General features: G+C 34.8%; 2 protein-coding genes across 3 annotated transcripts in view; both read right to left on the bottom strand.

The window, feature by feature from the left end:
• Positions 1 to 11,074, bottom strand: part of LOC134745631 (integrator complex subunit 15) — a 359,171-nt gene extending 348,097 nt beyond the window's left edge. The window contains exon 1 of the mRNA XM_063679743.1: positions 11,060 to 11,074. The gene's annotated coding sequence lies outside the window, so the exon portion shown is untranslated. The remainder of the gene's footprint in view (positions 1 to 11,059) is intronic.
• The window catches only part of LOC134745614 (netrin-B-like), a 239,585-nt gene that overhangs the window by 193,660 nt on the left and 22,037 nt on the right, over positions 1 to 23,888 (bottom strand). The gene's annotated exons all lie outside the window — the stretch shown is intronic.

Raw genomic sequence — 23,888 nt, 5'->3', positions numbered from 1 at the left:
ATTTCACGACCATTTAAATTCGAAATCTAAACATTCTGTTCAATAATACTTATCGTAATTTGTACCTATGAACCTTATATATTTTTAGGGTTCCGTAGACAAATGGCAAAAAACGGAACCCTTATGGATTCGTCATGTCTGTCCCTCCGTATGTCACAGCCACTTTTTTTCGAAACTATAAAAGCTATACTGTTGAAACTTGATAAGTAGATGTATTCTGTGAACCGCATTAAGATTTTTCACACAAAATTAGAAAAAAAAAAACAATAAATTTTGGGCGTTCCCCATACTTAGAACTAAAACTCAAAAAAAATTTTTTTCATCAAACCCGTACGTTTGAAAACTTTGGTTTCTAATATCTTTTTTTTTAAACTGAATAATTTGCGCGAGAGACACTACCTACCAAAGTGGTAAAATGTGTGTCCCCCCCCCCCCCCCTTGTAACTTCTAAAATAAGAGAATGATAAAACTAAACAAAATATATGATGTACATTACCATGCAAACTTCCACCGAAAATTGGTTTGAACGAGATCTAGTAAGTAGTTTTTTTTAATACGTCATAAATCGTAAACCGCAATTTACCTTTCACTCACGTTTCACATAAAAAATACATTGTTTAAATTGTGTAATGTACGGAACCCTCGGTGCGCGAGTCCGACTCGCACTTGGCTGGTTTTTTTATCTACAACAATAAAGTTCGTATTTTAACGTTACTCGTCTTTTTCTTGCGATTTTGTTTACCATTGATTAATTTTAAAATTTCCACCTACGTAAATGTGTCATTATTAGTTATTAAAATATCGCTCTTGCGCTTTATTCAGACGTAAAAACCAAGTAAACTTGGTCGCATTCAATTCGCAATCTTATATTATTACTACTTACAACCCTCATTTATTCGTAAAACATTATGGGAGCACGTACCCTTAATTGAGAGTATTGAGACGCGCCCGCGCACCCATCTCATGGATTAATCACACAAAAGCAGCGGAAGCTAACATCGCCTGCCCCTTAACAAACACACGCATTCCAAAATCAACTTTCTAACAATGTAATATGGTCCAATATTAACAAATCAAAACCTATGTTCAACTTTAAAATCATGTTCGATTTTCAAAAGTGGATCTGTATTTTCGTTCATATTTGTTCTTCATCCACTACACTGGAAAATGAATCTTAGAATGTTGTTTTAGAGTATATTCTCAGCTTGTGACAGCTGAATAAACATTCCAGCTAGCTCGTACGCGTGTCTACGCATAATATCATTGGCACACATTTTTATATTGATCAACTCGACACGTTATTATTTTCTACTTTATTGCTTACATCATAGAGTAATAATTTGTTTAAAATTTTGTGAATTATTTTGTTTTCTTTGGACGCTAGACTGAAAAGTTCCTTCATGGCTTGTTGACAGCGGGTTTTTTTTTTCACATGTAATACGTGCCTGGAGAAGAAATTTTTCATGCGTATTTTTGTTCAAGCGCATGTTCTAATAACTTAATTACCCGGAAAGCATGTGCTTTGTGCGTTGTGTAAGGAAGGTTTTATTTATAATTTCTTACTTATTTACTGCCAAGGTGTGTATTAGTACATTATTGCAGAGGCCGGGAAATGGCAATTCGTGGATGAGCTTCGTATCGTCCGACAAAGCAGACTAATCCACGGGTTGCTGTTCCTGCCGAGGCATATTTCCTCCAAACATGCGAGGAAATAAGGTAAATAAAGTGCTATATCTGTCTACCGTTCTTCATCAATTCTCATCTACTCAAAGGTTAACTCGAAGAAATCCCTTAAAGGGATAAGTTCGCCTTTGTACTGCCTATTTCTGTGCCATATTTGTGTTCTATGTCTTTGTACAATAAAGAGTTTATACATACATACATACATAAAGTATTATTCACAACGACGGGACTTAATCGCGTAAAATAAGTTTTAAATTTACCTCCGACGTTTCGAGGACGGCGTTGTCCCCGTGGTCTCGAGAAGACTGGCTAAAGTGGACATCAACATCTTCTAGGCGCGCGAGTTTTTCGAACTACCCGCACTTGGTCTTCTTTATTTTATTAACTTGAACGTTTTGTGCACTAGGGATGTCACCGGGTCGACACACAACACTCACAATATTCGATTTTTCAACTTTCGATATTTGGACGTAGTTACGCGAAAACGTTCCAACCCACAGCGACCCCATTTTGAGATAAACGCAATTTTGTGTTTTAGCGGTACACTTTTTCCCTGTAATTATTTCAGGCAAATACTATTGGTTTTACTGTGGAATGCCAAACTGGTTATTGGATGATATGCATATTTTTTGTAAATACATAATACAAGGGGCATATAAATAGGTAAAACGAGTTTGAAACGTTTTTGCTAAATTTAATTTTGTATGAACCTTGTTAAATAGCAATTATGCATAAACGTTCCAAAACGAATTTAAGTGTATTATTTTATAAATATATATCTAAAATAAATTTAATGTGTAAAATATTAAATAACAATGAGGAACATACAAAAACAACAAAAAAAATTGAAAATGTATTACAAAAAAAATAGGATGTGATCTTTTGAGCTTAGAACCTATGCCAAAAATTAGCTGATATGGTTCCAAAAGTTATCAAAAACTTATATTAAACATTCAATCATCATCGTATTCTATGATCTCGAAGTCCAGAACTCCACCAAACCCATCAACATCATCAGTAGCTTCTTCAGAACTTTGAAGCGTTCTATAAAATTGAAGGCAATCCTCAGGTATGTAGTGGTACATGGATTGTAAGTCCACTAATTTCGCTGGAGCAATCGGTTTGCCATTAGGCCACAATAAACAAAAATCAGATTCTTTTATGTATTGCAGTTCTCGCTTTATTCTTTTATCAATTTTCAACTCATTGGTCGACAACGAAGGTGTCGCAAAAGGCACGGTTGGCTGTGCATAGAGGGGTGCTGGTGCCTACACTTATGTATGGTAGCGAAAGTTGGGTATGGCAGAAGAGACATCAGAGCCAAGTGAATGCAGTGGAAATGAGAGCGTTGAGAAGTGTGTGTGGTGTGAGATTACAAGATAGAATTAGGAACAGTGTGATAAGGGAAAAGTGTGGACTGAGCGAAGATGTAGTGACAAAAATTGAGAAAGGTATGTGGAGATGGTTTGGACACGTGGAAAGAATGAGTGAAAGAAGGCTAACAAAGAGAGTGTATAAGGGAGAGGTAGAAACGGGAGTTGGAAGGGGCAGACCTCGGCGGACTTTCTCTGATCAGATCGAGGAAATCCTGAAGAAAGGCCAGGTCAAGAGCACCCTAAACTGGCGAGCGTGTATGAGGAATGTTATGAAAGCGAAGGAAGCGAAAGAGGTATGTCAGGATCGTAGCAAGTGGAAATCCGTGGTCTCTGCCTACCCCTCCGGGAAATAGGCGTGATTATATGTATGTATTTATGTATGTATGAAATCGTCTTCCATCGTAGACCGCATAAAAATAGAAAACATTTTATCTTTATCCAACTTAATTTCTTTTGTATTCCAACTTCTTCCTATTGATAATCTTCTTTTCCAGTTTAGTTGAACTAAAAAAATCAGTCTTTGTCATTTTTTAAACTTGAAGAGGTTTAACTTTTTTACAGGTTTTAATAATATTGATGTTATGAAGAAGCTACTGATGATGTTGATGGGTTTGGTGGAGTTCCGGACTTCGAGATCATAGAATACGACGATGATTGAATGTTTAATATAAGTTTTTGATAACTTTTGTAACCATATCAGCTAATTTTTGGCATAGGTTCTAAGCTCAAAAGATCATGTCCTATTTTTTTTGTAATACATTTTCAATTTTTTTTTGTTGTTTTTGTATGTTCCTCATTGTTATTTATTATTTTACATATGAAATTTATTTTAGATATATTTATAAAATAATACACTTAAATTCGTTTTGGAACGTTTATGCATAATTGCTATTTAACAAGGTTCATACAAAATTAAATTTAGCAAAAACGTTTTACCTATTTATATGCCCCTTGTATTATGTATTTACAAAAAATATGCATATCATTCAATAACCAGTTTGGCATTCCACAGTAAAACCAATAGTATTTGCCTGAAATAATTACAGGGAAAAAGTGTACCACTAAAACACAAAATTGCGTTTATCTCAAAATGAGGTCGCTATGGGTTGGAACGTTTTCGCGTAACTACGTCCAATTTAACAAAAGAAGACAACACGGCAGGACGTCTTACTTTGTCGGCATTTGTTTTCACACTACGATGACAAGTAGGTCCGCGGCGGCGTTTCGTTTCACATGTGCATTTCGTTGGTGCTGTCATTTTACGGGAGCAAAGAGTAATAATGTTGCCACCTTTATTGTAAATAGTCCATTGATTCTTTTGACTAAATACATAAACTTAAATATACCATAGTTATTTTATAGTTATTTTGGTAAAAAATATTTTTTTCTCTCGAACATATTTAATAGCAAAAATGGATCAAGTATATGTGGATCGTTTATAGCAAAAAATTAAAAAATAATATATTATAATAAAACGTTCCAATTTATTTAGAACAGTCTTCGCAGCTTAAAAAAACAGTATGGATTAATGTAAAAGGTTTCAAATTACATGGAACATTTTTGCAGGAATAAAAAATGTATAAAGATTTTGCAAAAACGTTCCAACCCACATGGATCATTTAAGAAACAATTAAATGTGCGTTTTATGAATTTAGTATAATGTTCCAAGACAAGTGGAACATTATAACGATATGTTATACTATTAAGAGTTTTTAACAATATGTTTCAGTATGCATGTAATGTTTTTACTTTATTTTGAGTACACGTCCTTGGCATAATGGTGGGTTGGAACATTTGGGTCAAACTTTATTGATGAAACTAACCTAAAAATACTAGCATCTTTGTGTGCACATGATGTAATATGTCAAAAATAGTACCCTGGTTATGGTAACTCATTTTCGAGTGACTTGTGGGTTGGAACGTTTTCGCGTAACTACGTCCATTTGTTAAATAAAGTATTTCCGCTACCTAAAGGTTGTCTGGAAGAGATCGCTTCTTAGCGATAAGACCGCCTGTTGTTTAACCTCTTATTTTGTATATTCTTTGTATTGTTTTCTGTAATGACGTGTGCAATAAATAGTGTTTGTATGTATTGTATTGTTAAATAATCATTATTTATAGCTACCTATGGATATCTTCAGCAGGTCGTTGATATTATTTCAGGTGCCATACTATAACATTATCCGAAGTCAGATTATTTTCCATTTTCCGCCACAAGAGCCAGGAAATGAAACAAACGAATTATTAAATTACGCGAAATAAAATTACCAAAGCAAATACGAACAAAGTTCAAAGCAAGTATGAATAAATTATATCTCATTACTGTACTTATTGCGTTCGCTAAGCATTATCAGAGACCAGTTCATTATTAAGACTGTTAATGTATCTGTCTTAACGCCTTCTCGGCTAGATACTAGTCTCTAGGCCTAGACCTAGGTATATGAGTCTCTTTTAGTTGGGCTGACTGATTACGCGTCAAAAGTGGGATGCCGTTGTTTGACATAATTATTGAAAGTCATAATGTAGTGATTGTCAGATCATCATTAGTCATAATTCTGAAACCGTAAACTTTCAGGATTTTCATAAGGTTATCCTATAGATAGGTTAGGTTAGGTTTGTTTTATGGCAATCCTGAAAAGTTACGCGTTTCTGAGAAAAACCAAATTATGACTAACGAAAATGTTTATGGGAAACAAAATAGACCCGTCAAAAGTATTTTCATAAAGTTAAAAAAAGAGAAATGCTCAATACATATCACATACTTTTAGCCCGTTATTTCATGCGGTACTATTGATGCCGACTGTATCTACTTGCTGTTAAATTTAATATCTTATCTTCTTCTTCTCCTTGTCCTTTTCCCATTATTTGGGGTCGGCTCTCCTAGTTATATTTCGCCAGGCTTCTCGGTCCTGGGTCGTCTCAGGCGGGATTTGGGCTTCTTCCATATCCCTCTTTACTTTTGCCAGCCATGTCAGTCGGGGTCTTCCTCGTCGCGATTGTGTGGGGAACATATCTAGCGCCTTGCGTGTCATGTGTTCGGGTTCTCGGCGCATGACGTGCCCAAACCATCGGAGTCTCCCTTCGGTTATTTTTTCGGGTAAAGGTCTCACTTTAAAACTACCACGGATGTAGGTGTTACGGATGCGGTCTAGTAAGGTGACACCACCGGCCCAGCGCAGCATTTTCATTTCGGCCGCGTGAAGTTTATCCTCTAGCTGTTTTTTGAGGGGCCAGCACTCGGCGCCGTACGCCATGGCCGGACGGACTGCCGCTTTGTAAACTTTTCCCTTAATGGTTACCGGCATTCTCTTGTCACATAAGACACCAGTTAGGTCTTTCCACTTCATCCAACCAGTGTTTATTCTGTGGGAGACATCGGCATCAATGGTGCCATCGCTGGAAATGACCGAGCCTAGGTATTTAAAGCTGTTAACCTGATTTAATGGCGTTCCTTCCAAGGTGATGATATGGAGGTTTCGGTTACCGCTGAAGTTACAGTGCATATATTCCGTTTTATGGCGGCTTATCCGTAGGCCTGCACTTTCCAACGCAACTCTCCAGTCCTCCAGCATTTTTTGTAGGTCGTAAGATGTTTCACTAATGAGGACTATGTCGTCCGCGTAGAGCAGTGTCCATGGAGGTGGTTGTTGCAATTTGGCGGTTAAGTAATTCATCACGATGTTAAAGAGAAGGGGGCTCAGAGCTGACCCCTGATGGACGCCGACCTTTACTTCAAACTCGTCACTCACTCCTGCTGGGCAGCGCACTCTGGTTGTGACATCATTGTACATATCTTTTACGATATCAATGTAGCATTCGGGTACATTATGTGCTCGCAGTGCCTGCCAGATTAGGTTTCTTGGGACCCTGTCGAATGCTTTTTCTAGGTCAATGAACGCCATGTGTAGGTCAGCCCTGTTGTCCCTGAATTGTTCGATTAGGATTCGAATGGTATGAATTGCGTCAGTGGTCGATCTTCCCGCAACAAAGCCACACTGGTTTTCGGTGATCGCAATAAGCTGGAGTAATCTTCTGCTTATTATGCGTTCCCATATCTTTAGAGTATGAGGTATAAGTTTTATTGCTCTGTAATTTTCGCATAGTCTTATATCTCCTTTGTTCTTATAAAATGGGATGAGGTGACTTTTCCTCCATTCGCTTGGTATACCCTCCGTTATGATCGTGTTTAAAAGATTGGTCAGAAATACCTCTCCGTTCGGACCTAACTTCTTCCACAGCTCGGCCGGAATATTGTCTGGTCCCAATCCTTTATTGTTAGCCATAGCTTTGACGGCTGCGTGTACTTCGTCAGGTGTTACACACGGTATATAGACCAGCGGTGGAACAAAAATGGGTTTTGATAATATTAAAGTTTTTTCTTTTTCGATATGTCATTGTTAGCATGTTAAATAAGACTTTCGTAAAAAGTTAGAAATTTTTAGGGTGAGCGTTCGGATATATTGAAATATTTCAATTTCTGCTAATAACTTTGTAAATATAGAATTAAAGTTACAAAAAACTTTAACATATTCAATACCACTTTAATTTATACACAATATTCGGTTTTTAGAAATCTGGAACATGTGCTTTCTGGTGAACTTAAAAACATGAATTATTTTGTAAATAAATAATTAGAGTAGCTGATATTGCAAAATTACGATATTATGGATCAGCTTATTATACTTGTAAAAAATTAGAAATGTAGACAATGTGCTTCTCTAGATATTGATATCTGGTTAAGCAGTATAGCCAATATTGAATTAAAGTTTGTAGAGTTAATATTAAACGGTCATGACAATGATCTTAGTTCCCACACAAAAGATTAGAAATATAAAATTTGTGCGTCACTAAATACTGATACGTATGCATTCCGTGCTTATATTTACGTTACATTTCAAACGCGCGGCATGTTCGCGCGCGCCGCGCTGTGCGCCGCCGAGGCAGCGATCAAACGGTATTGATATATACCTATAGGTAGATCAACGGTATATAGATCAACGGGCTAGCGGGTAACCTAACCTTGCTAGACGCGTGCAAAATAATATTTCACAAAATTCAAAAAAATGTTCTAAAAGCAATCTGTATTTTTAACAGGTTAAAATTAAGTATCTAAATAGTCATAAAAATAATAAACCAGAACATTTGGTCGTGTCGTGTCCTTAACCTTGCCAGGCGATCTAAAAAGTATGGCACTTACTTGCACGCAAAATTAAGTTTGTTTACTATACAAATTGTATGCATTACAAAGTTATCTTTGCACACAAAATTAAGTTTCTCTACTATACAAAGCGTATGCATCGCAGTTATTTTTGCACGCAAAATTATGTTTGTCTACTAAACAAAGTGTATGCATTACAAAGTTATTTTTGTAGTAAATTAAAGACCACTAGGTAGGATGTACAGTCAGCAATACTATTCGCTTAGCACCTTTGCATACAAACCTATACAGGGGTGGTATCTTTTCTCTGCAGCTAACTGTACAATGTGATTGTAACTATGAGGATGGTGTATATTTATGATGTATGAGGACATTTCTATTAAAAGTTATGTTAGATTTTGAAATTTTTATATTGAGTATATCTACTTATATAAAAATTTGAATTTTGGTTATGGAATTTTATATTATATAACATACAAAAAAAACAACAATAAACAAAAAAATATATATAGGGCTGTATCTCCTAAACCGTCCGTCGCAGCGCAAAAATAAAAAAAATTTCGTTCCCCTCTTTCAATATACAAAAAACACAATAAATAAATAAATGAATATTATAGGACATTCTTACACAGATTGACAGTCCCACAGTAAGCTCAAGAAGGCTTGTGTTATGGGTACTCAGACAACGATATATATAATATACAAATACATAGAAAACACCCATGCCTCAGGAACAAATATCTGTGTTCATCACACAAATAAATGCCCTTACCGGAATTCGAACCCAGGACCATCGGCTTCACAGGCAGGGTCACCCACTAGGCCAGACCGGTCGTACAATGAAACACAAAAAGAAAAAAAAATCTTTACACGGCTGTATCTCCTAAACCGCGCGTCGTAGCACAAAAACAATCATCAAATTTTCGATCCACTTTAAGAAACCCTCAATTAATATTAAAAAAAAAAAAACAAAAAAAAAACGAAAAAATCTTTATAAGGCTCTATCTCCTGAACCGTGCGTCGTAGCGCAAAATAATAAAATTTTCGTTCAACTGCAGTGGACCCTTAATTAACATTAAAAAAAAAGAAAAAAGGAAAGAAAGTTCTTTAGAGGGCTGTATCTCCTAAACAGTGCGTTGTAGAGCAAAAATCGTGCGACGGAGCGCAAAAATAATCAAATTTTCGTTCCACTTTAAGAAATTCTTAATTAATATAGGTATATAAAAAACACAAAAATTCCGTATAAGGCTTAATCTCCTAAACCGTGCGCCGTAGCGCAAAATAATAACATTTTCGTCCGCCTGCAGTGGACCCTTAATAAACATTTAAAAAAAAAAAACAAAGAAAAAAAAAACAGAAAAAATATTTACAGGGCTGTATCTCCTAAACCGTTTGTTATAGCGCAAAAATAATCAAATTTTCGTTCCCCTATCAGAAGCCCCTAAGTAACATACAAAAAATACAATGAAAACATAAAAGAAAAAAACAAAGAAAACAATCTTTTTATAGGGCTGTATCTCCTAAACCGTGCGTCGGAGCGCAAAAAAAGTAAAATGTTCGTTCCCCTCTAAAAAAGATAGATATAACTCCGTAATAGATGGATACAGTCTAAGGAAAAAACGTGCCTCGAAAATCACGAAAATTTGATTCTCGATCAGAGGGCGCCACTAGTTTTGGCTTACTCTCGTATAGATGGCGTTGACGGTTTCGTTTGTTATTTATAATTTTAACGCATATCAGTGAAAGAACATGGGTCAAAATCATATAAAAATAATTAATGCAAATAAAAAAATCATTTATCCATATTTAAATACATTTTAACGTATTTTTATAAATCTTCATTTTTAGTTTTAAAGTATGTCGATAGATGGCAGTGAATTTAAAGCGGTTACAAAATTTACTATGACAGTACCACTCTATCTTATTATATCCTCTTTGCCTCTAAGAAACCCTTTTTTAATATGAGAAAAAACAAAAAAAAACGAAAAAAATATTTACACGGCTGTAACTCCTAAACCGTGCGTCGTAGCGCAAAAATAATCAAAATTTCATTCCACTTTAAGAAACCCTTAATTTATATTTAAAAAAAAAATCTTTATAAGGCTGTATCTTCTAAACCGTGCATCGTAGCGCAAAATAATAAAATTTTCGTTCCATTGCAGTGGACCCTTAGTTAACATTAAAAAAAAAAACAAAAAAAAACAGAAAAATATCTTTACAGGGCTGTCTCTCCTAAACCGTGCGTTGAAGCGCAAAAATAATCTAATTTTCGTTCTCGTTTGAGAAACCCGTAAGTAACATTCAAAAAATACAATGAAAAACAAAAAAGAAAACAAAAAATTAAAACATCTTTATAGGGTTGTATCTTTTAAATATTAATAAGGGTTTCTTAAAGTGGAACGAAAATTTAATTATTTTTGCTCTTCGCTCCGACGCACGGTTTAGGAGATACAACCCTATAAACATTTTTTTCTTTGTTTGTTTTCTTTTTAGTTTTTCATTGTGTGTTTTGTATGTTACTTAGGGGCTTTTCAAAGGGGAACGAAAATTAGATTATTTTTGCGCTACAACGCACGGTTTAGGAGATACAACCCTATAAAGATTTTTTATTTTTTTGTTTTCTTCTTTGTTGTTCGATTATGTTTTTTGAATGTTACTTACGGGTTTCTCAAAGGGGAACGAAAATTAGATTAGTTTTGCGCTACAACGCACGGTTTACGAGATACAGCCCTGTCATAGGACATTTCGATGCTAGTGCGGAAAGTGTGTCATTATTAGACATTTCCGCACGTGTATCGAACGACGTTTTTCAATACAGTTGCGAAAAAATAAGAAAAACAACAAGTAAGGAATTCGAAACTTTTATATTATTAATTCTGTGACATCATTGACATTGACATTATGAAGAGGTGTGTTTTTAGCTGGGTGTTATTATTATTGAACCCACTTTAATGAAAGTTTTTTTTTAAATGCATGTTCTATAAGACAATTGTACATATAAAACATTGTACTATTATTACCCAAATATCGTTAATTACGATTATTTGTGTATCGTACATTTATAAAAACAATATCGAATGTTGCCTTTGGAAATTTAAAGCAGAAATAAAAAACGCCTCTCCTTTGACAGGCGTTCCGTTCTATTCAGACAACTTATTAAGAACGGTTTTTCAATATTCAATATATAAAAAAATAGACGTGTTATAATGATGAAGAGGTAAGTAATAAAATATGAAATATGTATATTTTTCGTATTCTTACTTTAACAGTAGGTTTTTATGTTGATTACTGAGTATTGAGTATTGAAATAATCGTTAATAACGATATTTAGGTAATAATAGTACAATGTTTTATATTTGTAAAACAATACAATGTGTATAATGTTGTATGTAGTGGGTTCAATAATAATAACAAAATCCATTCTAGTCGAATAAAAGCTATAAAAACACCTCTTCATAATGTCAATGTCAATAATTAGAGTTTTGAATGATTCACGGTGGTTTTGAAATATCGGGAGCTCACAAATATAACAAAAGGTAATCACGGTCTATATCCCGGTCAATATAAGTCTAATGTCAATAATGTCACAGAATTAATAATATAAAAGTTTCGAATTCCTTACTTGTTGTTTTTCGCAACGGTATTAAAAAACGTCGTTCGATACTCGTGCGGAAATGCCATTCTTCGAAAGTATGTAAAGTATGACATACTTTCCGCACTAGCATCGAAATGTACTATTTCTGTTTTTTTTCTTTTTTTTTTAATGTTAACTAAGGGTCCACTGCAATGGAACGAAAATTTTATTATTTTGCGCTACGATGCACGGTTTAGGAGATACAGCCTTATAAAGATTTTCTGTGTTTTTTTTAAATATATTACTTAAAGGATTCTTAGTGGAATGAAAATTTGATTATTTTTGCGCTCCGTCGCACGGTTTAGGAGATACAACCCTATAAAGATTTTTTCTTTGTTTTTCTTTTCAGTTTTTCATTGTGTTTTCTGTATGTTACTTAGGGGTTTCTCAAAGGGGAACGAAAATTAGATTATTTTTGCGCTACAACGCACGGTTTAGGAGATACAGCCCTCTAAAAAAAAAATTTCTGTTTTTTTTTTCTTTTCTTTTTAAATGTTAATTAAGTTGAAAGAAAATTTTATTATTTTACTCTACGACCCACGGTTCAGAGATACAGCCTTATAAAGACTTTTGGTATTTTTTTTTTTTTTAATATTACGACGCTCGGCTTAGGAGATACAGCCGTGTAGAGTTTTTTTTCTTATTGTGTTTCATTGTGTTTTTTGTATATTAAAAGTGTTTTTAAAGGGGAACGAAAATTTTATTATTTTTGCGCTACGACGCGCGACGGACGGGTTAGGAGATACAGCCCTATATTTCTTTTTTTGTATATTTATATAATATAAAATTCAATAACCAAACTTCAACTTTATATATAAGTAGATATATTTAATATAAAAATTTCAAAATCTAACATAATTTAATAATAGCGTCGTAGCGTAAAATAATAAAATTTTCGTTCAACTTAATTAACATTTAAAAAGAAAAGAAAAAAAAACAAAAATTTTTTTAGAGGGCTGTATCTCCTAAACCGTGCGACGGAGCGCAAAAATAATCAAATTTTCGTTCCACTAAGAAACCCTTAATTAATATATTTAAAAAAAAAACCACAAAAAACCTTTTTAATTCTGTATCTCCTAAACCGTGTGCCGTAGCGCAAAATAATAAACATTTTCGTTCGCCTGCAGTGGACCCTTAATAAACATTAAAAAAAAAACAAATAGAAAAAAAAAAAAACAGAAAAAAATATTTACAGGGCTTAAATAATCAAATTTTCGTTCCCTTAACAGAAGCCCTTAAGTAACATACAAAAAACACAATAAATAACATACATCATAAATATACACCATCGTCATAGTTACAATCACATTGTACAGTCAGCTGCAGAGAAAAGATACCACCCCTGTAAAGAAGTTTGTATGCAACGGTGCTAAGCGAATAGTATTGCTGACTGTACATCCTACCCAGTAGTCTTTAATTTACTGTACTACAAAAATAACATTGTAATGCATACAATTACTATAGTACACAAACTTAATTTTACGTATGAGTAAGTGCCATACGTTACTTTTTAGCTCTTCTGGCAAGGTCAAAGACCCGACCAAATGTTCAGGCTTATTTTTTTGTGACTATTTAGATACTTAACTTCAACCTGTAAAAATTACAGATTGCCTCACGAACTTATTTGGAGCCCTAAAAAATCTTAAAAAATATAAGGGTTGATTTAGCCCCGCTACCCTGCAGCCAGACCTCCAGTGCTGAGTTAGGGTATGATAGGAGAAGTATCAGGCAAATTTTCAGCTTGCCTCAAGGACCTACTCCAAAATGTCTACCAGCTCTCGGACCACTAAGTAACTACAAATAATCAGTCCACATAACAAACATTTTGTACTCATTTTGAAGTCATAATTACATTAATTTCACGTAATATCGGCATCTAATTTATGTGCACGGTAAACAAACTAATGAATGACAAGAAAAGTACGAAGTACTTACGAAGCTGAGCGGGGGGTGGGGCGACCGGGCGAGGTACCTATAGGTATAGATAGATACGAATGCTACGATAGGCTCCCGCGTGCCGCGCCGGCACCTTGACGGACCAGCGCGGCGTATGTATGAATTTCGCGCCTTTTTAAATAGATTTGGCTATAACAATGGAAGCTACACACAGAAATTTCTTACTTTTCATAATATGGTTGCATATATTATTTTATAGTATGAAACTTATCTTTATAGACTTTAATTCAATATTGGACCTTACAGGACAAAAAACGCATATTAAAATTTAAGCAGCAATCCTATTTTTCTAATTTTCCGGCTTTGTCTATTTACTTAAGAATTTAGAGATATTATTGTGGATTTTTAAAACTTTAATTCAATATCGACAAAATAATAAGCTAATTTTAGTTTGACAAAGAAGCACGTTAAATTTTTTTCTAAAAATGTAACAGTTTAAAGAGTCATACATAATTTAAACGATGAAGCTTAAACTTTGCACTTTAATTCAATATTCAAAAAGCATCAATCAAAATATATAAATACCTAATTTATACCTAACGCTCGTTCTAACTTTTCCTCTTAAATTACAAATATGCTTAAAAACATGTCCCCTGCCATATAAGCATCACTTTTCCTTCTTTAGAATTATCATAACTTTAAGGTCAAAAATATGGTCCCACTATCGGTCTAATAGGGCCTGCCGTAGGGGGTGTTGGGTCCGTGGGCGCTGTGCTCGGGTATGTTTCGTTGAGCAATCGAGTGTAGTAATCTTTCCATCTCATTTGGATATCGCAGTCTGATGTAAGCAGTTGACCCCTTTCGTTTTTTATGTACTTGATTGTCTTCGCGTCTTTGGTGTTGGCATTCCTGTGCTTTGCGATCCTAAACAGCTCTCTATCATTACTGGCAGCTTCCAGCTTTGCGTAGAGATCGCTATCACAGGAAGCTTTAGCTTGCGCTACCGCCCGCTTCGCCTCCTTCTTTGCCTCTTTGTACGCAGCGTTATCAGATGCATCATTGGTTTGTTGCCACTGTTTAAAAAGGGTCTTTTTTCGCGCCACCTTATCTCTCACATCGCCATTCCACCATTTCGCGTCCTTGTCGTTGCTCAGGGGCCCCTTCGACATACCAAGATGTTTAGCAGCTTTCTGGTTGCAGAGGCTTTGGAAGGCATTCCATGTTGCTTCAACTTTGTTGTTGTTGTTGTTTATTGCTGTCATTTCATCCTGTATGTCATTTACCAATTTGTGCCCCTCTTCTCGGTCTAACCTGTGCCATCTTATTCTGGGTGTACTATCTTTCTTTACCTTTATAGACCTTTTTATTAGAAGCTCTGCAACTAGGATCCTGTGTTGAGCGGTCAGAGATTCTCCGGGGATCACTTTACAGTCTTTGAACAACCTGAGATTTTCTCTAATTTAATATCTTATGAGTAGAATTTTAATTAATAGCTACTAGACCGAAAATTGTTTTAAATGACTTTCTTATTTTTCAATTTACAAGTATATACGAATTATTTGCTATTTTCTATTAAAACAATAAAGTTAGCTAAAAACACAATGACCTAAACTAAAAAACTTACAAATAAAAAATCAAATTTACAATATTTCGTCTTTATTATTCACTTGTCTCTTACACAAAGTTACGTAATTTTGCAATCTCATGCTTTAAGGTCTGATGAATAATATTTGACCTATATTTCACTTCCGACATCTGCGCCCGTAATCCATCAGTGTTGGTTCTGTTCTAGGAAGTTGATGAATCAAAATTTGGAATACTTATACCTTGACAAGATTTTATTTCATTTCAATTCATTAATTTCACATTAAAAGTCATGTTTATTACAGAAGATGTTAGTATGTAGAATGCAGTCAGTACATGACACCCGGGTAGGGCGCATAATGTTAGTACTTATGAGGTACTACCTTAATTACCTACTTATACGTATATTATACCTATTCTAGTGCTCATACCAATTATAATGCATGCATATCTAGTTTCATTTAACACTTTTATAATATGTCAAGAAGCTAAATTCAATTCTGTCATTCATTGTAATGTCATTAAATGTCATTTAATACAGAATTTATTTGGCTTTCGCCATGTTGAGGATTTTCAGCGCTATTTTTTTTTACCGGCTAGGAGACTGCAAACAGAAGTTGAAAGCCATCGAATGTACTTACTCATAATCTGTAAACAAGAACAAAAAAAATGATTTCGATTTTACTACTAGGCCAATCACGTTAGATTTTTTCGAATTATATACCAGCAAGCTGGAAATCGATCTAAATTTAATGCGTTTGCGAAATACCATAAATAGTACTTTTTCCTAATCAGAACACAAATAACACGATATCGAATATGCCCTAAACGGTTCCCTTCCCCACTACATATTTGGGGCATTTTCTATGAAAAGGGACCTTATTGTCGATGGCGCTTACGCCGCACAGCGTCGTGCGGCGTTGTATTTATATCGGAGCATCGTTTATAATGGCGTTAGCGCCATCGATAATAAGGTCCCTTTTTATAAAAAAAATACCACATTTTTGTTACAACATGTAATAGAACATTTAAAACTTTCGCGTTTTTAACACATATTAAATCACATTTACAATCGGGTATAACGCGAATCTATTTTGTTACCTTTATTTACCGACGTTTCGACACAGGTTTCACGGCTACCTGACGTCCCAGCAAAATGTCAAAACAGAGATTTGTGTGACTACCCGTCGAAAAGAGCATGAAAAAGTTTGGCGTAGACATCGCATTTTCAAACCACCTACTACACATAAATGTTAATTACTGACGATAATCCGACACGCAACACTCACAACATCCACGCACACATCCGAAGATAGATCCCTTGGCTTTAACTTCTGGATCACTGGTCCCCAAATTGCCGATAAATTAAATCCGTATTCCCCATTAACATTTCTGGGGTGTTTCTTGATTTCAATCTCCTCTCTCACAACTCGAGGATAATAATGGCGTTCAGTGGAGACAACTTTTGGTTTATGAAGCTCAATCCAGTGAATTGCGCCAGATTTAAGATTTTCACGTTGTGAATTCGCGTTCGTCCCGATTGTAAATGTGATTTAATACCATGTAAGTCGTTCGTTCTCTCAGAACTAACCTGGCCTGACTTGAACACCGATTTACAAAAGGTCTATAGGTCAAATTTTATAATAACTCCCTTTGTCGTTAACTCCGGGGTTAGAATGACTAATCGGCGAACTTTTGTAACCCTATCTGGTATAGTTCAGCTTAAATGCAACTAAGTACCAGTTTAGCATTTAAGTAACGATATACTTAATGATGCTCAATAGTATCGCATTGCATGAGGCCAGCAATGTTTCATGAAAAATTTAAGATCTATTGCCGGCGCGTTTCGATTTCGAGTTGCAATATAGGTACATTCTGTTTTCATAAGATGTGTACCATTTTTTTTAATTTGAAAGTAAAAAAAGCTTTAATTTTAAATATTTGCGATCTTTTATTTTTGTCATCATTTCCTATTTATTTTTGTGTCCGTTTTATTGTGATAAATTGTTCATTTTCTATTTATTTAAATATATTTTGTTATACGATTCAACATGTGACATCATCTCAATTGACCACGATCTTCTGCATAGTATAAACGACGGAGAAGAAACTGTCGGTTCAACGAGTAACCTACCCCTCTAACTACCGCTTAAGAGTCCCCGGCAAGCTCGGCCGATTTTCACCTTCCCATACAAACGTAGAGCAAAAACAAGTTTTGTATGAAAAACTTAAATTCGATGTATTTTTTTAACTATAGTATCTGAAGCTACATAAACTAATTACAGACCTAGATATACCTAGACCTAGATAGTACAAAGTTTCAGAGCAATCTAGCTAGTCGTTTAAAAATGAGAGCGTAACTACGTTTGTATTTGTATGGAGAACGGTTCGAGCTTGCCGGGGACTCTTAAATCTGACAACTAACTAACAAACTATTTCAAGACATTCACCCGTGACAGAGTAACATTTCTATTTACAAATCGAACTAAACACATCCGTCGTATCGCCAAGTGTTCTATTAGTGCACCGATTATTCATATTACGACGGAACCACACCGTAAATACCGGCTGAAAACGGTCGCGTTACAAAACGCGGTGTTAGTGACACGTGTGTAGTGGGCAAGACACAGCGGGACCGGGTAAGGTACCGTTTAGACTTACTAGCATCTAGCATATTACTGCGGCAGTATTGCAGCCGACTGCATTGCTGCAAGAAACGTCGAGAAGGCCATTTCATAGAGAAATTTATAGGTTATAAAATTGACATTTGCGGCAGTAATGCACTCGGCAGCATTACTGCAGCTGTATTGCAGCGCGTCATTACTGCTGACTGCATTACTGCCGCAAATGTCAAAACTGCAGCAATGTCAAAATTGCACGACGGATCTGAAATGTATGGGAAGATCCGCGGATCAGGATCCAGATCCGGATAATTCCATACATTTCGGATCCGGATTGCAAACCCTACTAGTGTAGTCTGAATCAGAACGGTACCTTTATGCGGTTATAAACTAGATGCGGATCTGGACGCCGCCCAGTGTGTGAGCGAGACAGCGCTATGCACGAATAGAGCGATGTCTCGCTCGCACACCAGAGCAGCGTGCGGATCCGTATCCAACGTTATTTTTTTTTAGAAAAGCCCCACTGATACAGCAAATGGTAAAAGAGCTTTCAAAATTTTGAAGAATCTCATTCTACTCGCAGTGCATCTCGCTCTTACTTATGTTTTAATATCGTCTTGCCTACTGTTTTTGTCTCTTGTTAATTTTCGTGGCCAGAAGAATTCAACAAGAAACTAAAATCAAACAATAATATCCCTTTAATCAACGCCTTAAGAACTGCAGTAGTCGACAAAACCACTGAAGTTTGCATACGAATTAAGCAAATTTAGACCATAATGATATGCCATCAATACTGTAATAGTGTGAAACAGTATTATGGTTAATCTGCTGAAAAACTACCACAAATTAAGTACCAATCAAGGCAATGTCGACCTTAACTGATAGACATAAAGACTATAGTGACGGTTTCAATAACGTGGTTGCGGTGGCGGTGGCATTGTATTCTCATAGCTATTTCTTTCTACTTGAAGCGAGAATTCATTCGATAGCGTGACGACTGTGACGAGCGTTCGCGTTTGCGTTGTCTATTTTTTTTATTAAATTAAATAAATATTTATTTCAGAAATTCAGTTTCCATAATATATTAGTAACTTATATTATTATAACTCTTAACCTATGTTAGTGACAAAATCTATGTGTATGTAATCTATGTACATGTAGGCTACTCCAGTACTTCCAGAAAGCGCCATCTATCCTGTCTGCGAGTGTGGCTGTGTTCAATCTTACTCTAACGCACCTTATAGTTTTTTTTTGTGTTCTTATTACTGACAATTTGGTTTGACTAACTATAAGAACCGCTACGATTTTCAAAAACTCCCTGCGGCCCCTTAACTACAGCTTAAAAAAATTTGAAATATAAGAATTGTGCATAATCAGAGAAAGTGCGACATAAACCTATAGTGCGACATAAAATAGTAGAAATTAAAATAAACCATACTAAATTGTTGCCATGGCATTTTACGTCAAAAATGTGACAGTTACGTAGGAAGTGGCGCCCTCAATAATTTTCTACAACTTCTCGTCGGACTATACTGGTTTTATTCTGAGCGTTCGATTTTGTACGGTTTAGGAAAAACTTTCGTAATAGTGTGAGGACGGGTTAACTCTTAGGAGTCGGTTACAGAACTAATATTTCATAGTTTAATGTGACAATTATAATAACTGCTAGTAGAAATTAAAATAAACTATACCAAATTGTTGCCATGACATTTTACGTCAAAAATGTGACAGTTACGTAGGAAGTGGCGCCCTCAATAATTTTCTACAACTTCTCGTCGGACTATACTGGTTTTATTCTGAGCGTTCATTTTGTACGGTTTAGGAATAACTTTCGTAATAGTGTGAGGACGGGTTAACTCTCAGGAGTCGGTTACAGAACTAATATTTCATAGTTTAATGTGACAATTATAATAACTGCTAGTAGAAATTAAAATAAACCATACTAAATTGTTGCCATGGCATTTTACGTCAAAAATGTGACAGTTATGTAGGAAGTGGCGCCCTCAATAATTTTCTACAACTTCTTGTCGGACTATACTGGTTTTACTCTGAGCGTTCGATTTTGTACGGTTTAGGAATAACTTTCGTAATAGTGTGAGGACGGGTTAACTCTCAGGAGTCGGTTACAGAACTAATATTTCATAGTTTAATGTGACAATTATAATAACTGCTAGTAGAAATTAAAATAAACCATACTAAATTGTTGCCATGGCATTTTACGTCAAAAATGTGACAGTTACGTAGGAAGTGGCGCCCTCAATAATTTTCTACAACTTCTTGTCGGACTATACTGGTTTTACTCTGAGCGTTCGATTTTGTACGGTTTAGGAATAACTTTCGTAATAGTGTGAGGACGGGTTAACTCTCAGGAGTCGGTTACAGAACTAATATTTCATAGTTTAATGTGACAATTATAATAACTGCTAGTAGAAATTAAAATAAACCATACTAAATTGTTGCCATGGCATTTTACGTCAAAAATGTGACAGTTACGTAGGAAGTGGCGCCCTCAATCATTTTCTACAACTTCTCGTCGGACTATACTGGTTTTATTCTGAGCGTTCGATTTTGTACGGTTTAGGAATAACTTTCGTAATAATGTGAGGACGGGTTAACTCTCAGGAGTCGGTTACAGAACTAATATTTCATAATTTAATGTGACAATTATAATAACTGCTAGTAGAAATTAAAATAAACCATACTAAATTGTTGCCATGGCATTTTACGTCAAAAATGTGACAGTTACGTAGGAAGTGGCGCCCTCAATAATTTTCTACAACTTCTCGTCGGACTATACTGGTTTTATTCTGAGCATTCGATTTTGTACGGTTTAGGAATAACTTTCGTAATAGTGTGAGGACGGGTTAACTCTTAGGAATCGGTTACAGAACTAATATTTCATAGTTTAATGTGACAATTATAATAACTGCTAGTAGAAATTAAAATAAACCATACTAAATTGTTGCCATGGCATTTTACGTCAAAAATGTGACAGTTACGTAGGAAGTGGCGCCCTCAATCATTTTCTACAACTTCTCGTCGGACTATACTGGTTTTACTCTGAGCGTTCGATTTTGTACGGTTTAGGAATAACTTTCGTAATAGTGTGAGGACGGGTTAACTCTCAGGAGTCGGTTACAGAACTAATATTTCATAGTTTAATGTGACAATTATAATAACTGCTTTGTTGACGACAGGCGGTATTTTTAAACTATGATCATTGTTTTTTTGGTAACATGATGATAAGATTAATGGAAGATAGCTATTTGGTCTAAAATAACTTTCTGTAACGTAATAAACTTATGAGTACCTATAGGTACAAAATACATTTCAAGTACCTATATTTTTGGATATCATTTGTTTTTCCGATATCATAATTTTTATTATACAAGATGAAATTGATGACGGGTAAACCACAAGAAACAGGGATGATTTCTTGTACTTACCCTATAGTAATTTTTCTATTTTTGGCAATGAACTTTCTGTGGGATAAACCGATCTCCACAAGTCCGTTTCATCGTTTTTTTATTCCTTTATAAACTTTATTGTTATACGTACAATCATCTTCTACCATCATACAACGGCATTCAACGTCATTTGTGAGTTTTTGTCAAAAATGACAATTAACTATTAACATAAATGGATATGCCATATCTAACTTCTTCATGAACACTACACAATCTAACTAAATTCCAAAAACAAATTTAATATTTGTAGCTACAAAAATAGATTCACTATCAAAATATTACCGAACTTCTATTTTCGCAACGGCATCTTCTAAATATCACAATTTGTTACCAACTTAATCAATGCTGCTAGAAAATAAGCATGTGTTACGAATTCATATGAAAGTATATTTTTAAAAGTGTAAGAGATAAGTTTGCATTTTGAAGTAAATCAGGAAGTCACAGGTCACTCAAGAATGGTTCCCGTAATTGACAGATCGCGTGAGTGAATGAATAAAATTGAGTGAGCTGAATATTTGTTTTGGTTATTAGAGGGCAATGGTTTTGGACATATTTTAACTGGTAAGCAGCTACTTTCACTTCCTCACGCATTTCTCTAATAAATTATTCTTTATTTAGGTTATTATTTATCATGAAATAAAACTATGAAAACGGATTGTATCGCGTATATTGAATTTATACTACATCCCCATTCATTCATTCGTTTTATTTCATGAGTAACTATCGCGGTAACCGAAGACAATATTATTATTTATCTTTAAGCAGCTGTAACTGCTTTAACACGCAGAAAATCTTTAGACATCAAATCTGAAAATATCTACTAAAAAAACCTTTGAAATTTGGTCCAACTAGCATTCAAAACTGCGTATATTGTGCTAAGACAAGCTATTATATAGAGGTTTTCCCAAAAACATCCAATTTTAAATGACAGTATTTAACGACGGTTTTTACAGTACACATATGACATAAACATATTCGACACTTCCAAAGTGCCGACCAAAACAGTCAAAACATTGCCTTTGCGTCAGTTATTTCATATTTAATGTCACGAAAGCACACCAACTGTTTCAGCCCACCAGCAATGCCATGGAATAATTTCATGACTGGAAAGAGCATCATAACAGATAACATGGCGTGGCGTGAGCTTACTGTTCTAAAATTTCAAATGTGTCTAAAATATTTTTTTACTGAATATTGTTAATTAATTCTCATCTACTGTAATTCGAAAATATAATTTAACTACTTATGAAAACAAAGTATAGTTTGTATAAGTATATTCGGAACATAATATCGCTTGAGAAACCTATTTTACTGCTGTCCTATTGAACGCTTTAAACACCTCAACTTTTAATTCAATCAATTGACATAAAATTTGCTCCATTTTTGGAGATCATATAGGTATAAAAAATCAAAACCCACTATGTTTTCCAAATTTTAAAATTTAAGAGTCGGGCCACGCTAAATTTTCATGCCAGGCGCTACTTCAAGTATGGAACTTTCGCTAGGTGCGCGACTGGTGCTGCCCTTATTTTGTTACTTTTCTACGTTAAATCTTATGGAGTAAAAATGAGAGAAGAAGAGTAATGAGTTCCAAAGGCTGCCGCAAGCATTAATGTTTGACAGTTTGACATACCATAAGAGTACGTGTGTTTGTGACAATCAGCACCACTTCTCTTTCGACCAACTCGCACCTTGGATATGCAAAAATGCATTCTAACTGTCAAGTTTGTGCAAAGCGTGGTCAGTTTTTATAATTTTTCTTTAAAAAATCATCAATTTTCGTGTTTTTATCTTGCGAATGAGCATTATCGTTACACATGAATATTTTTGAAATCTAGAACGCTTTCCAGTAACTCATAATAACTCCATGTCCCCGTCATGTACGATTTGTCGCTCACTATTTTATCTGTGGCAGCTGCTGTCACTAACATTACGATAATATGTTACTCTGACATTAGTAAACAATAACAAACGGTATTATTAGAACTGCCTGTATTAGTTTTAGTATCAAAATTCAAAAGCGGGGTCGTAAGTTCAAACGCGGTAGCATTTTGTGTTGAAACTGTTGAAAGACGTTTTTGGTGAAAATAAATGATGTTTTGAATTTTTGTTTTATGTATGTTGTAATTTTTATTGTTTATATAAATTATGAAAAAAAAAAACTAGTATTTGATTAGAATAGCGAATATAATGTTGTGTAGATTAAAATAAATAAATAAATCAGTTCATGAAAATAAGTAGCGCAATTTGTAAACTATGATCAGGTTGGAAACATATAATTATTATAAATAAATAGTAATTATGACATACAAACTTGGCATACGGTAGCAGAAATCGAAGTCGGAAGTTGTATTTTTTCCCCGTTTTTCCTAATTTAAATGTCATTAGCAGACGGATTTGCCAAGTGTAAAGTGCAAACTAGTCACCAATAATATTTTCGTACCTACTAATAAGTTACCTAATGCATCT

Source organism: Cydia strobilella, chromosome 11 (genome assembly GCF_947568885.1).
Source record: "Cydia strobilella chromosome 11, ilCydStro3.1, whole genome shotgun sequence".
In the NCBI taxonomy this organism is placed as follows: domain Eukaryota; kingdom Metazoa; phylum Arthropoda; class Insecta; order Lepidoptera; family Tortricidae; genus Cydia; species Cydia strobilella.
The sequence above is the reverse complement of the archived record's forward strand: the minus strand, read 5'-3'. Positions and strand labels throughout refer to the sequence as shown.